This window comes from Lampetra planeri, chromosome 19 (genome assembly GCF_965212315.1).
Source record: "Lampetra planeri chromosome 19, kcLamPlan1.2.h2, whole genome shotgun sequence".
Classification (NCBI taxonomy): Eukaryota; Metazoa; Chordata; class Hyperoartia; order Petromyzontiformes; family Petromyzontidae; genus Lampetra; species Lampetra planeri.
The window spans coordinates 7,057,745-7,073,763 of record NC_136125.1 but is presented as its reverse complement, the minus strand read 5'-3'; positions in this window follow the sequence as shown (position 1 = coordinate 7,073,763).

The following is a 16,019-nucleotide window of genomic DNA, read 5'->3' as shown; positions in this document are numbered from 1 at the left end:
GGGGTGACCGAGTCACCACACCCGGCCGCCTTTGTCTCCCCAGTGCTGATGTTTACACGCCGCACCAGGTACTTTTTTTTAAGGCTGAGCGAACCTAGGTGGAGGCCCACGAGCGGTTCGAATATTCGCCACTGCTCAAATCGCCGTGAATCCGCGAACTGAAATCGGGTCGCCGGGTTCAGTGGCGCAGCGCGCTAACCAAAGCGCCACCGCTCCCCCTCCCCCCATCACACGCACGCCCCGACGCAAACTCCTGCCAACCCGCACGTGCGCCGCGCACTCACGTTCGCTTCTCTCCGCAAGTCCGTGCGGCAACAAGTCGCTTGGCACGGTTCCGCCGGACGGGTGAACGCGTGATGCAACTCGGCACGAGGAACTGTCTACGGGAGGAAGAGGAGGAGGAGGAGGGGGAAGAGGAATGAGAGTCGCCGGGGACGGTTTGACAAGAAGTTGAAAGTCACAGTGGAAGCGAAGTTGCGGAGTCGGCGACGCAGGCCACGAGATTTTAATATTTTTAAAAGTAATTGACTTTAAAGGTCAGCTCAGTCACCGCATGGGGAAGTACACAGAAAAAAAATCCCCCTCCCAGAGAGAGAGAAGGCCGCGGTTAAAAAAAAAAACCTCGCCGTTGGCGCTCACGAGACGAGCACCAGTGACTGATGATCGTCATGATCACCGTGAGTGTCATCATCATGGGACATCAGCGTCAATCATTAATCATCAGCATGAGCATCGTCAAACAGACATCATTGCTGCTTTATCGGAGGCAGATTTCCCGTCGCTGGAGACTCCGACTAGATTATTGTAAAACCACCGCGGGTGCTTTCCATCTGAACATGCTCGCAGCAGACACCACCCTTGATATATCATTCTGTTGTAGCCCGGTGCGCTACGACCCCACGCCAAAGATATATCGGTGTTGCTATTGGCAAAACCCTGACATTCAACGGCCTCACATGAAATAAATCTGTGGACATATCAAATCAAGAATCGCCCCGCTACAGAAACTTGCAGGATCGACCTGGAGTGCCCTCGGCTCAAGCGCCGTCTCGCTGTGAATGATCCTCTCCGTGGCAGCAGAGTCACCGTGCTCCAGCCCGGTCCGGGAGCTCGTACTACACAAAACTGCGAGATGCACAATCAACAACGGTATGATACATGACAAGGTCGTGTTGATGATGTTGATGACTTAACGAGACGTCTGGAAAAGAACAAAAAACATTACCAAGCTGCAGCGTGCACAACATTCTTTGGCACGTGTCGTGACAGATCCGACCGTGTCCGTACGGTGCTCGCTAAAGCTGCAGTGGCTTCAGGGTTGCCGAACGAATTCATTATTGTAAAGGTGGCTCTCATTACACACACACAGCGCTTGCCACAAAGGAACCACAGTACCTTGCTGATGGTCTCGTCAAGCAGCAATAGACCGTCACGCGGACTGCGTCGCGTGCTTTCAGATGCGCTTCTGCGGCCGTCTGGAACGCTCTTCCTTGCGATATTAGGAAGCCACTGGAGCTATGCATTTCCAAATCTGGTTTGAAAACTAATTTCTTAATAAATATTTTTTGTCTTTAGTTGTCTGTCCTTCCCCGCACCTCCGAATAGCATGGTTGGCTACGTACGGTGCGAAAGAAGATCAACATGCATGTTTACGTCATCAGCCGCAGTAGCGGCAACATCATCGTCATCGACACAGCCGCAGGCATTCCTCATGAGCCTCCTCCTTCACCTTCTCCACCTCAACGTTCTCATCATCTGACCAAGTGGTGTTTATTTTTATAATAATAATTCTCTATTCACAAATGGGAAGACCGCGAGTTCAAAGTCTAGTGAGAGATAAATTCAGCCCATTATCTTTTCGCGGCAGATAAAATAGTTACCCACTTTGTGGAAAGTCAAACAGAGGTCCTGGCTCTCGTCATAGGAATGGGGAATTTCCTCACACTGGTTCAACACCACCGACAAAAACGAGAGCATGGAGACGCGACGCATGTCCATCCGAGATGGTCATGAAGTTGCCAGGTTGATGTTAAGAATCACATTCATTTTTCACCACCATCATCATCCATGCTCAATCCACTGCTCAATGAAGCCTTCCCCAAGGCGCCACCACCTCTCACGATTCTGCGATGTAACAATCCACAATACATCTGCGCAGTAAATCTGATTCCATCGCTCCATCTCCTCGGTCCACGTGCTCGAAGACGCGTTCCATCCCTCGACTGCCACTTAGCCACCTTTATAGGGTGTCAAATCGTCCCCCACCACCCTTCCCATCCCCCCCCCCCTTCCCCCTCTCCACCCTCCATCGGGATCTAGTTAATATTTGTTGGTATCTGGAGCATCATCATAGGCCATGCTCGCTCCACTGCTGAATGAATGCTTCCGGATTCCACCGGCGCCACCTCTGACGATCATTCCGGGCGACGTGAATAATCCACAGCCCGCCTGAGCGCAGGTGGGCTGATAGCTGGCTGATAAGATAAAGATAGGTATAAGATGAGAGAATCAAAAGCATTCTGTTCTACATCGGATGATGGGAAGTTCCACATTCTTATGACCTTGAAGATAGCAACACTTTGCGATTGTCGATGAGAAAACAAAAACACATCAAATGTCAAAGCAATGCCCGGCACTCACCCCTCTCGCATTCTCATACCGTCACGCTCTCAATCTATCACTTGTTCTCTAATCTCACCTTGTTTGGGGCAACGTCAATTCCCCCGCTCATCTTTATCGTCCCCTCCCCCCTCCTACTCCTCATCTACCCCTATTTTCTCCTCCACTTCCTCCCCCCCCCTCCTCCTCCTAACCGAAGCCCCCCACGAATCCGGCGATACAATCTGCGAGAGAGATTGACAGAGCGGCGCGTTTTACGTTCCATTGCGAAATGACGCCACACGTTCGTCGGCAGCGCTGTGGTCTTAAAGGCAATAAAGTCGACCATACACTAAATATATAATATATATCTCCCTATATAAATGTTGCAGCTTTGTAACTCTTTGTCGATGACACCTGTGACTTGATAACGTCCGCATGCAAAGAAACCCAAAGGCGTCAAATCCGGAGGTGAAGTTGTCCAGGGCGTGTTTCTGCCATGTCCAGCGACTTGGAAAACGCTAATGGAGGTACTCCCGATACGACGTTTGCGGAGTGACAAAAAGCCCCATCTTGTTGAAACAAAAATAAATTATTCAATTTGTATTTATTTTTACCAGCTCAGCCCCACTGAGTTAGCTCTTTTTCAGAAGCGACCTGGCTACAAATGGTTGCTGAACGAAGTGGCTTATCATTATGTGGACATTTCTAGCAAACACATACTCTAAATAAACGCTGATTCTAACGTGGAGGGGAAAACCGGAGGAGCCAGAGAAAAATCCACGCGACCACGGTGGAGAAAAGAACATGCACACTCCAAATATACAACAGGCGTCGTCAGGGTGGGGATCGAACTCACGACCTCCTGCATACCAGGCGAGGTAGTTACCATCTCATAGCCACCGTGATGATGATGAGAGAGACGCAAACTCCAAATATACAACAAGCGTCGTCAGGGTGGGGATCGAACCCACGACCTCCTGTATACCAGGCGACGTAGTTAACATTTCCTAGCCACCGTGATGATGATGATAAGAGATGCAAACTCCAAATATACAGCAGGCGTCAGGGTCGGGATCGAACCCACGGCCTCCCTGCATACCACACGCTCTTGTACATTCATATTCATAGGGTCCTGTAAAGAAACATTTCTATATACCATTAGTTCATTACAAAATATATAGAGACTTCATGGATACCCTGTATATCAGCCATCCATTTCCAGGTGATTGCAAACTATGTTGGCGTTGCATCTGCTGACTGAACACATGACGATGTGCATGCTTTTCTTTGTATAAATCAAGGCCGTAGCCATGGAGTCAACATTGGGGGGGGGGGGGACCCAATCTTCCAGGGGGTCTGGGGGTCCCCCCCACCCCCCCAGAAAAAAAAATCTAAATTTGAAAACTAATTTCCTGCCTAAAATATTACAAAATTCACTAACACACAGGATTGACTTTTTATTTATTTTTTACAATAATGTTTAATAGGGTATTGTATTCCATTCCTCAATGTTTTTCCTTTTCTTGTTTCATTGTATGTAATGGCAGAGATTAGGGATTAATAAAGTACAACCATAACCACAATCATATAAACAGAAATCTATTTTATAGCAATATATTGGGGGGGACATTTTAAGAATATTTGAATATGGGGGGGGGGGGGAATGTGTCCCCCCCCAATATATATTATAATTACGGCCTTGGTATAAATGTCATCGAAGAACACATCTGGGAGATGTCTTGAAATGTGTGGGATGAGGAGTAACCCCACAAACATCACCAAATCTGGCTCCCAATGCCCTCTGCATTTATCTGGAAGATAGAGGGAGAAATTAGAACAACGACTCAAGCAACAGACAAGAATCATCACAGGTCGCACTGTTTTGTATTGTTCACATATACAGAGCTTGAAGAAGAAAACAAATTTCGATTTAAAGCTTTCGTGACTGCAGGGATTCGTCTTCTTGGTTCTTTCGGTAAAGTCACGGAAATAATAAAATAATAAAAATAAAACATAATAAAATGTTATATTTGATTACTTTATTATTTCCCTTCTACGTGACTTTACCGAAAGAACCAAGAAGATGAAGAAAACAAAAACAAGGATGCAGCTTGGAAAGTTGAATGGAGTTCAAAATAACTCACAAATGAACACGTGGTTTGTGAAAGACCCAACGCAGAAGATCCCTGGGTGTTAATCTTCCACGAAGCTCGTGGTCCATCCTGAACCACATCCAACGCACAAACCATGGCAACGGATGCGGATACCCTGATGATGCACAAATTGAAAATGTTAAACTCTCCAGTAGCGTGCGACTGTGGTCATTCAGAATAGACGACGCGACGTCTCACGACGAAAATTCCCGATCCACAAATACCAAAGAGACATCACAGCCACAAACTCTGCTACGACGGACGCTGTTATCTGCGTTTGTGAAATTGTAGCTGTTAAACTTCGATTTAAAGCTTTCATGACTGCAGGGATTCATCTTCTTGGTTCTTTCGGTAAAGTCACGTAGAAGGGAAGTAATAAATTAATAAAAATAAAACGTAATAAAATAATTCTCACGACGTTTCGGCTACAACGCAAGCAGCCGTCTTCAGGTGAAGAATAAGACACTGCCAAGCTAGGAGCTTATATATAAGCTGGGTTGGAGGTGGAAGACGAATGTGCATATCAAGAGGAATTTAACATATTCATGCTAAATTCCTCTTGATATACACATTATTTTGTTAAGGCGCTCTTCTTCCACCTCCAACCCAGCTTATATATAAGCTCCTAGCTTGGTAGTGTCTCATTCTTCACCTGAAGACGGCTGCTTGCGTTGTAGCCGAAACGTCGTGAGAATTATTTTATTATGTTTTATTTTTATTATTTTATTACTTCCCTTCTACGTGACTTTACCGAAAAAACCAAGAAGATTGTAGCTGTTGCTACAAAACATTTTTTTTAGAAACGCAAGCTTACACTACCAGTGTTATGATATAGATTCAGAGATCTGGGCTCCCGTAATCTACCCGGCGAAGCTGGTTGTGGCTACCACGAAAAAAAAACAACGTCGTTGCCAATGTAAGCGTTGTGAAAGGGGCTCTCGAACAGTAACAATAAGAGCAACAATACCGGCGAAGCGGTGTTCACCATGGATCGGGCCACGTTTCGGCCGCAACGTTAGTAATTGGCCGTGTCGGGTGGAGGAAGGGTTTACGACACGACATGTTACTCAACGCCATCAAACCCGCGCGTCGTGATGTCCCGTCGCGAAAGCTGAGCCGGCACGCGTTCAACTCGTCCGTTCAAATGCCGGTGTCACGTGACACTTTTATTAATTCGGTTGTGTCGAGCGAAGGAGGGTTCACGAAACAATAGAGTTCTTCTATTTAAACGACATTACCCAAAAGAAACCCAATATGAATCATAAACAAACAGGTCTAGTTTTACTTCAACATTTCTGGCGCTTAACCTGCTATGACAATAGATATCAAAGTGAGATTTCCATCATCTCTTCTCGACACAGAACAGGAAGTTTTTGTTCCTGAATCTTCAACAAATCTTAGGTTTTCAAACGAATTGATGTTATTTTTATTTATTTGCCACAGCAATGCGATTAAAATCACGAACGCCAACGCTTCCATTTCACAACACCGCAACCCACCTCACCCACCACCACTCCCCACTCCCTCTTCCACCACACACACCACTCCATCCTCAAATATACCCCGCTATCACTCATCTGTTCCGCTGATCTCATCTTCCATTGCCCCCCCCCCCCACACCTTAACTCTACACCTCCACTTCCTCCACCTCCACTTCCTCCTCTGCCTCCTTCTCCTCCTCCTGCACCTCCCCTCCACCTCCTCCACCCCAACCTCCACCCCTCCACCTCCTCCTCAAGGCACATTCCTCATCATGTCGAGTCTAATCCGGGTGAGCGGCACAAGATATTAAGTTTTGTACAACGCAATCATCATTTTTTTCAAAATGACAAATAATAGAATAGGCGACGTGTTGGTGCAATGGCCTTCTTCTTCACAGCACAGAGAGAAAGCCGAGAGCCCACTCTACCTCTTCAGAACAATAACGTTATAAGATTAGGTGTAATCCTTTCTGGCAATAAAACAGTTGTGTTAAGATGTTAAGATACCAAACTGAAACCTTTTGCAAGGAATCGTGTTTGACATTAGCGACATATACTTGTGGTGAACGTGCATCAACAAAAACATGCTTTGATGGTATATGCTTTCTTATTCTTAAAGAAAGTTGTTTTTGGCATGAACCAATCAGTTTCAAACACAATGCATACACTATCAGAGCATGTTTTTTTATGTTTTGTTTTTTTGCATGTGTAGTGAGCCACTTCCGAGACACGCCGTGTAGAAGGCTTCTTAGCTACACATCGCCGACCCTTCGACACAACCCCATCGCCGGCGTCCAACTAGGCAGCTGTCCGACTCGTGCAGCGACGGCGACGATGAGAGCCCTGCAGAAGATCGGCCACGTGGCCGGACGACGAAGAGAGATGACGGCGAGCAGCGACGCAGCCAGGACCCAGGACCCGCAACAGCACCAAACCTCTCGTTCAGTCCCCCTTATATACACCGCGACGCGGCCAAAGCCCCGCCTCCAACCACGCCCCCTTCCAGAACCTTCGAGCAGGTATTCTTAGATTTTTTTCGGCAAAGTCACGTAGGTAAAAAAAATAAAATTAATAAAAGTAAAATAAAAATAAAATAAAAATTACGACGTTTTTATTTTATTTTTATTTTACTTTTATTAATTTTAATTTTTTACCTACGTGACTTTACCGAAAAAACCTAAGAATATGAATCCTTGCAGTCACGAAAGCTTCAAATCTAGAACTTCGAGCAGGTTCCCGAAGCTCCCCGACTGACTCTGCTTTTCACCTTTATCCCAGACACGCACCCCTCATAATGGGACATTACGTAACTTGCCCATAACCGCGATTACTCCTTCAGGCCGACAGGTCATTTTACACATGTTCACCACAAGATAATGTAGTTCACGCAGACATGATTCCTTGCAAAAGGTTTCAGTTTGGGGTTTTAACATCTTAACACCTGTTTTATTGCCGGAAAGGGTAAAACCTATTTTTATATTTTGATACTGGCAAGGGAGGGCCCATAAACTAATAATGTTAATATGTCAGTCGTGGGTAAAGCCAGAGATATTTTCACACGATGACAATGATTTCCGAGCCGCAAGCGTCAAACATTGGGAGCAAAGCTGGGCAACCGCGAACCTGACGAGGAAACTCCCCCGGGGTTACAGCAATCAATCCAAGAGATGTGAACCTTGAGTTAGGCCACATCGGTGCATTGCTTTCAAAAATTATTTTCTGTGTAAAATATATATATATATGTATGTGTGGGTTTTTCCCCGCTTTCTCCATTTTTTATCACTATGAATATTATTGTTATTTCTATCATCGGATTGCATCATTCGCCGTGTGTATCTGTATCACTCAACACATTCATTCGTCACAAGACGACGGCAAAGTCCAACGTGATTTTCTGCTCAAATGAGCATTGATGAGACATCGGTGTTCATCTGCTGATTTTATAGGCCTGACCCATTGGTGGAAATTCCACGTTCCTATGGGGGAGGGCGAGTCTGTATCCATCAACTAACCGCTGTCAACCCCATCACAAAGTGGTACGGTATTCTTTTTGTATCTACCCCAAAGCTGAGACACGCAAAAAGATGGACAGGGAATATATATATGCATACAGAAACTCAGAAAAATATAGAAATACAGTGTCACAGAGAGACACAGAGAGATAGACAAAGACCCCCCGTGTAGCCTTTAACAGACTGTTGGGGCAAGTGCTATTAGTGAGTACCTCTTCTTGGTTTTTTCGGTAAAGTCACGTAGAAGGGAAGTAATAAAATAATAAAAATAAAACATAATAAAATTAAACAATTCTCACGACGTTTCGGCCACAACGCAAGCAGCCGTCCTCAGGTGAAGAATGAGACACTTCAAGCTAGGAACTTACATATAAGCTGGGTTGGGGGTGGTAGAAAAAACCAAGAAGATGAATCCCTGCAGTCACGAAAGCTTTAAATCGAAATTTTGTGAGTACCTATTAAGGCCGCAACGGCAAACGAGGGGGTGGTGTGGCCAGCACCACACACAACAACCGCCGTTCACTACTGAGTAGCGGTGACGTCACCACGGCGCTTGTGCCAGGCTATGTGCACTTTGAGGCCACGTGAAGTGTCTCAGGCCAGCTGGCAGAAGGTCACGAAACAGATCCAGGTGCCATGGGTTGACTGACTGACATGGCTGGCAGATGCACCAACTGTGCTCCCCACTGTGCCAACTTTCTGCGTTGTATCTGCCTGGCGCTCCGCTCGTTGTTGTGAGCGTCGCTCCTCCGCCCTCCGTTGTTGCTGGAGGGCGACTGCCTCCACCTACCCAATGGCTTCCTTCACTGAACATCCTCCACAGAGGTCGATCTTGACAGCACCGGTACCAGTCATCGGCAAGCCCACTCAGCTCCATATCCTCCTGTACCGCATCAGCTCCATCTCTTCTCCCGCACGTCCCACGCACGTTTATCCCAAGCATAGGCTGGGCATGCCAACGCAGACTCGCTTGCCGGAGAAGCTCACTGATGGCACCGTGTCCAGTTCTTTCACACACCACACCAGGTACTAATTTGAGGCTGAGTCGACCTAGGGGAGGCCCAGGACCGATTCAGATAATCGTCACTGGTATTGGCCGCTACACCACCGCATCCACACTACACTCAACACTAGGGCTGAACGATTTGGGGAAAATATCTAATTCCGATTTTTCTGATAAATATCAGGATTACATTTTTTAAAGTAAAGTTTCAGTTCAATATTCACTGTGTAATGTATTGAAAACATGTGATAAAACATTACCACATGATACCATCAAAATATGAACTGCTCTATATATTCTAATGCAAGGATGAGGACTTAAAATATATTAATTGTTTCCAACATGCATTTATAAAAAAAATTGAAATAGAACATAAATAATACAAATAAATAATAAAAACAAAAAATAAAAATATAAGAAATAATTGAAATTTATTAATGAATCACGACGTTTAGGAGGCAACACAAGCTTCCGTCTTCAGGTGGAACAGTCACAGCACAATTGCTGTATCAATTTTTATTATTTATTTTTATTATTTATTTTTTTCCTACGTGACTTTACCGAAAAGACCTAAGAGTATGAATCCTTGCAGTCACGAAAACTTAAAATCTAGAATGAAATAGAACAATCAAACATAGAACAATTGCTAAGTTAAATAAATAAAGTTATAATAATCACAATAAATAATAAACCTATTCCAATAAAAAAGTAATAGGACTTTTCAAATCGCAAAAAAATCGCAGCCTTTTGCGATTTGCTAATCGCATTGTTTCAAATTGCGATTTCCATTTGAAATCGATTAATCGTTCAGCCCTACTCAACACACGCAACGACAACACGGCCCCACCCGAACATGTTTGTTCGCTCGAGGCGCCCGTTGTGTTTGCTCAGCCCACGTCTCTGGGTGACTCCACCGGGGAATTTTGGAGGGGGTGGGGTGGGGAGTTCCCAACGCGAGGTCGCGAGGAGTCGCATGGATGGGTGATGGGGGCAAAGTCGCCTTCTCTCCGGCAGCTGATTGGGATCCGAGGGCTGGAGGGGGTACAGCGGTCAGCGTCGTCGCGTTATACGAACCCGACAACCTCGCTGACTGCCACCAACACCGGTTATAATGAACCGAACAAATCCGGGGTCTCCTACTAGGTCGACTCAGCCTCAAATGAGCACCCTGGTGCGGTGTGTGAACATCGCCGCTTGGGGGGAGACAAAGGCGGGCGTGCTTGGTGTTGCTGGCTTTGCGGTCTGGGTGGCGGTCCCGATCGCCAAACCCAAAGGCAGGAGGATCTGGTCGTGCCATGGGGAGCAGCTGTGCCTTCTGCTTTCACTCTGCCTCACAGTCGCCGCTGCGGTCGCGTTTAATTCATTATCCATACGATAGCGGTCAGAGGATTGTAGAAAAAATATTAACATATGGACACGCTGGGAACACGTCCCAGACACTCTCATGCTCACATGCCCTTTGGATTGCACCCATCAGGCTCACATGCCCTTAAGATTGCACCCTCATGCTCACATGCCCTTTGGATTGCACCTCTCATGCTCACATGCCCTTAAGATTGCACCCTCATGCTCACATGCCCTTTGGATTTCCCTCTCATGCTCACATGCCCTTTGGATTGCACCTCTCATGCTCACATGCCCTTTGGATTTCCCTCTCATGCTCACATGCCCTTTGGATTGCACCTCTCATGCTCACATGCCCTTTGGATTTCCCTCTCATGCTCACATGCCCTTTGGATTTTCCTCTCATGCTCACATGCCCTTTGGATTTCCCTCTCATGCTCACATGCCCTTTGGATTTCCCTCTCAGGCTCACATGCCCTTTGGATTTCCCTCTCATGCTCACATGCCCTTTGGATTTCCCTCTCATGCTCACATGCCCTTTGGATTGAACTCTCATGCTCACATGCCCTTAAGATTGCACCCTCATGCTCACATGCCCTTTGGATTGCACTCTCATGCTCACATGCCCTTTGGATTTTCCTCTCATGCTCACATGCCCTTTAGATTGCACCCTCATGCTCACATGCCCTTTGGATTGCCCTCTCATGCTCACATGCCCTTTAGATTGCACCCTCATACTCACATGCCCTTTGGATTGCCCTCTCATGCTCACATGCCCTTTAGATTGCACCCTCATGCTCACATGCCCTTTGGATTGCCCTCTCATGCTCACATGCCCTTTGGATTGCCCTCTCATGCTCACATGCCCTTTAGATTGCACCCTCATGCTCACATGCCCTTTGGATTGCCCTCTCAGGCTCACATGCCCTTTGGATTGCCCTCTCATGCTCACATGCCCTTTGGATTGCCCTCTCATGCTCACATGCCCTTTGGATTGCCCTCTCATGCTCACATGCCCTTTAGATTGCACCCTCATGCTCACATGCCCTTTAGATTGCACCCCTCATGCTCACATGCCCTTTGGATTGCCCTCTCATGCTCACATGCCCTTTAGATTGCACCCTCATGCTCACATGCCCTTTGGATTGCACCCTCATGCTCACATGCCCTTTGGATTGCACCTATCAGGCTCACATGCCCTTTGGATTGCCCTCTCATGCTCACATGCCCTTTGGATTGCACCCTCATGCTCACATGCCCTTTGGATTGCCCTCTCATGCTCACATGCCCTTTGGATTGCCCTCTCAGGCTCACATGCCCTTTGGATTGCCCTCTCATGCTCACATGCCCTTTGGATTGCCCTCTCATGCTCACATGCCCTTTGGATTGCCCTCTCATGCTCACATGCCCTTTAGATTGCACCCTCATGCTCACATGCCCTTTAGATTGCACCCCTCATGCTCACATGCCCTTTGGATTGCCCTCTCATGCTCACATGCCCTTTAGATTGCACCCTCATGCTCACATGCCCTTTGGATTGCACCCTCATGCTCACATGCCCTTTGGATTGCACCTATCAGGCTCACATGCCCTTTGGATTGCCCTCTCATGCTCACATGCCCTTTGGATTGCACCCTCATGCTCACATGCCCTTTGGATTGCCCTCTCATGCTCACATGCCCTTTGGATTGCACCCTCATGCTCACATGCCCTTTGTATTGCCCTCTCATGCTCACATGCCCTTTGGATTGCACCCTCATGCTCACATGCCCTTTGGATTGCACTCTCATGCTCACATGCCCTTTGGATTGCACTCTCATGCTCACATGACCTTTGGATTGCACCCCTCATGCTCACATGCCCTTTAGATTGCCCTCTCAGGCTCACATGCCCTTTGGATTGCACTCTCATGCTCACATGCCCTTTGGATTGCCCTCTCAGGCTCACATGCCCTTTGGATTGAACTCTCATGCTCACATGCCCTTTGGATTGAACTCTCATGCTCACATGCCCTTTGGATTGCACTCTAATGCTCACATGCCCTTTGGATTGCATTCTCATGCTCACATGCCCTTTGGATTGCACCCCTCATGCTCACATGCCCTTTGGATTGCACCCTCATGCTCACATGCCCTTTGGATTGCACTCTCATGCTCACATGCCCTTTGGATTGCACTCTCATGCTCACATGTCCTACAGACCATCTCTCACAATCGCTGGCCCCACCCTCTTGCCCGATGCGGCACCCCCCCCCCCCCTCGGGTCTATATAATGCCTCTTCCACAGCAATCTGATTCTCTCACCTGAAGACGGTCGCTTGTTGTTGCGATCGAAACGTCGTGATCTATAAACTTTCGGTTCAACTAAACGGGATTGTATCTTTGTAGTAGCCGCGAGTGGCTTTGTGTCCTAGACATCACGTGCCGGATGATTTCATCAAGGAGCCTCCTGGTTTGTTTCTAACTGCGATCGGATGAATAATCTCTCACGTGCAGATTATTTCATGATACGGTTATAGCAAGAATAACATCGCGTATCTACGATGACAATGCCCTGTGTACGTCGGTCTTCCGCGGCGTCGAGTTGGACTACTGCTGGGCATCCAGAACGCCTCTGAGCGACTTGTGACCGACCGGTCATTCGCGTTCGGACGCAATCTCCCAAACGTTACTCGACCTAAAACCACCGGCTTCCAATTGAGCTCCGTGTTGTTAGGTTGAAATTTACTGTGCTGCGCCATTCACATAGAGGTCTTTGCAGCAATCGCCTCAATCTTTTACCGATAAACTGCAAATCCTTGTTCCAGGTGTGAGGTCATCACGCAGACCACACTCCTCTGTCAGCCACGCTTATGGTAAAAAAAACGTTTCGGAGCTCGGGCTTTTTCAGTCCTTGGACCTCAGAATTGGAAGGCTCTCTTACTCAAGCACTGCGCCTGGCCGCTGAGATTCTCCCATTGATAAAGAAAATAAAAATACCTCCTTTATTGGTTTGGTTATTTCGGTAAAGTTACGCAGAAGGGAAATAGTAAAAAAAATTTTTTTATATTAATTGTATTATTTCCCTTCTACGTGACTTTACCGAAAGAACCAAGAATATGAATCCCTGCAGTCACGAAAGCTTTAAATCAAAATTTCTAAGATATGTTAGATAAATCAGAGACGTGTTTTTTTTTTCGAAATACATTTTACTGCACGGTACTGACGCACTTTGTTGGGTCGGATGCGCCTTATAAAAAAAAAAACGTGAATAAAAACGAAATTTGCCGCCCTACGTCAATCCATTGCTGTATAAAGGCCTACCGCACGACGTGTCGGTCGTCGGGCTTGATTTTCTTGCCATACTTCACCTTTTCAGTCTCTGCCCCAGGGTCCATGCGAAGCCACGCTACGCTATACGGCCCAATAAGATTCTGCTCGGCCAGAGTGAGGGGTCTAAACGGGTGCGGTACGGGCTGGGGAAGAGATGGACTGATGCATAGGAGGATGTGGAGCTGAGGGGACTTGCCGATGACCGGTACCAGCGGTGTCAAGATCGGCCTCTGTGGAGGAGGCTCGTGAAGGACGCTGCTGGGCAACTGGAGGCAATCGCCCTCCAACAATAACGGAGGGCGGCGGAGCGACGCTCACAACAACGAACAGAGTGCCAGGCGAATTAAAATACTTCTCGTTGGCGCAGTAGGGAGCACAAGTGGTGCATCTGCCGGTCATCTCAGTTAACCCATAGCATTTGGGTCTCTTCCGTGACCTCATGTCTACAGCGAACTTTCGACACTTCAAGTGGCCTCAAGGTACACCTTGCCTGGCACAGGCACCGTGGTGACATCGCCGCCACTTATTGAGGACTTGTGCAACACAAACCATTTATTGAAATATTTTATTTCAAAGCAAACATGAGACTTGATTTAAAACATATTCACAGGTATATACATTGACACGTGACACGAAATGAACACACATGAAAATCATGTATACAATATTGCCTATGTGTGCACGCGAATTTTCATGACAATATTTCATGTTCATTTTATTAGCAATACATTAATTATTTACATAGCTTCGTCAATCCACTGCTGTTAGTCCATGGAGGCGGGGGGGGGTTATTTCACCATATTTCACCATTTTGGTCAATACGGGTTGGTGGAGGCGGGGAGCCGGACGTGGGAGCATAGACATCGAGGTTGATGTTGCTTCCCCTGCCTTCCACTGTCCACAACCCTCGCAGCAGCCGATACCACCCTCCTATCCACGGTGATCGCACATCCCAGCACTATCCAGGCTCAAGCCTGCTCAGCTCCCGGCTGAGTTGGCCGTAGGCGGGAAATCGTGCACCGCGATGCCGCGGTGGATTGTGGGCCATTTATTTCGTGGGCCACACACTCTGCTGACGAGGCTCAGAGAAAACGAAGCCGGGCCACGGTTTTCGCCACGAAAACAAATACTTGCCGGGTAAAGCGTTGATCCGAGAGGCCGATAGAACTCGATGTGATTTATAGTGAAACTGCACGAATGTGTGCGCTCTCTCGCTCTCGCTTGCAATGAACACATCGATACATTGCAGTCCAGCTCACGCGAGCAGCTGAGATGGCGTGACTCCAGCCAGCTGTCGCCAGGTTGGAAATTCCCCAGAAGCCCCTCCGCTCCCAACCCAGCCCGGCCAGACCACACGCGCACTGCGGCTGTGTTGAATACTTGAGTCACACAGGGGGCATTGGGTCGCCGGGGCGGTGGGAGTGGGGGGTAGCAGAGGAGGAATTTGGTGGCGTTGACTCTCTCTGGAAGTCCCGTGCATCAATTGCACGTGCGTGTGTGTGTGTTGACTGCACTCTCCATTCCTCTTGGTCTGGGAGGCGGCACGGTGGTGTAGCGGTCAGCGCTACGCTGCGCTCCGAACCCGGCCACCCGAGTTCGATTCCCGCTCATGGCCAACACACAGTGACGATTGTCTGAACCAGTCCTGGGCCTCCCCTAGGTCGACTCAGCCTCAATTGAGTACCTGGTGCGGTGTGTTAAAACACCGACACCGGGGAGACAAAGGCGGCCCGGTGTGGTGCTGGCCACCCACCCCCTCGCGTGCCGTTCCGGCCTTCATAGGCGCTCGCTAACAGCACTTGCCCCTACAGTCTGTTAAGGCTACACGGGGGATCTTTTTGTATCTTTTACTCCACTGCCCATTCCCCTTGGTCTGGGAGCCGTCACGGCCAGGGAAGATGAATGCATGGAGATAGACGTTGTAACTTTGAGAAGAGGCTCTCTCCTTTCCTCTCAAGTTCTCACCTCACTCACTTTCTGCTCTCCCCTTCTCCCCCCCTCTCCCCAATCCCCCACCCCTCCCATTTGCAGGAGGCGTCAAGCAGCTACCCCCCCCCTCCCTGCCCCCCTCTCCCCACCCCCCTCCCTCCCCTCTCCCCACCCCCTCCCTCCCC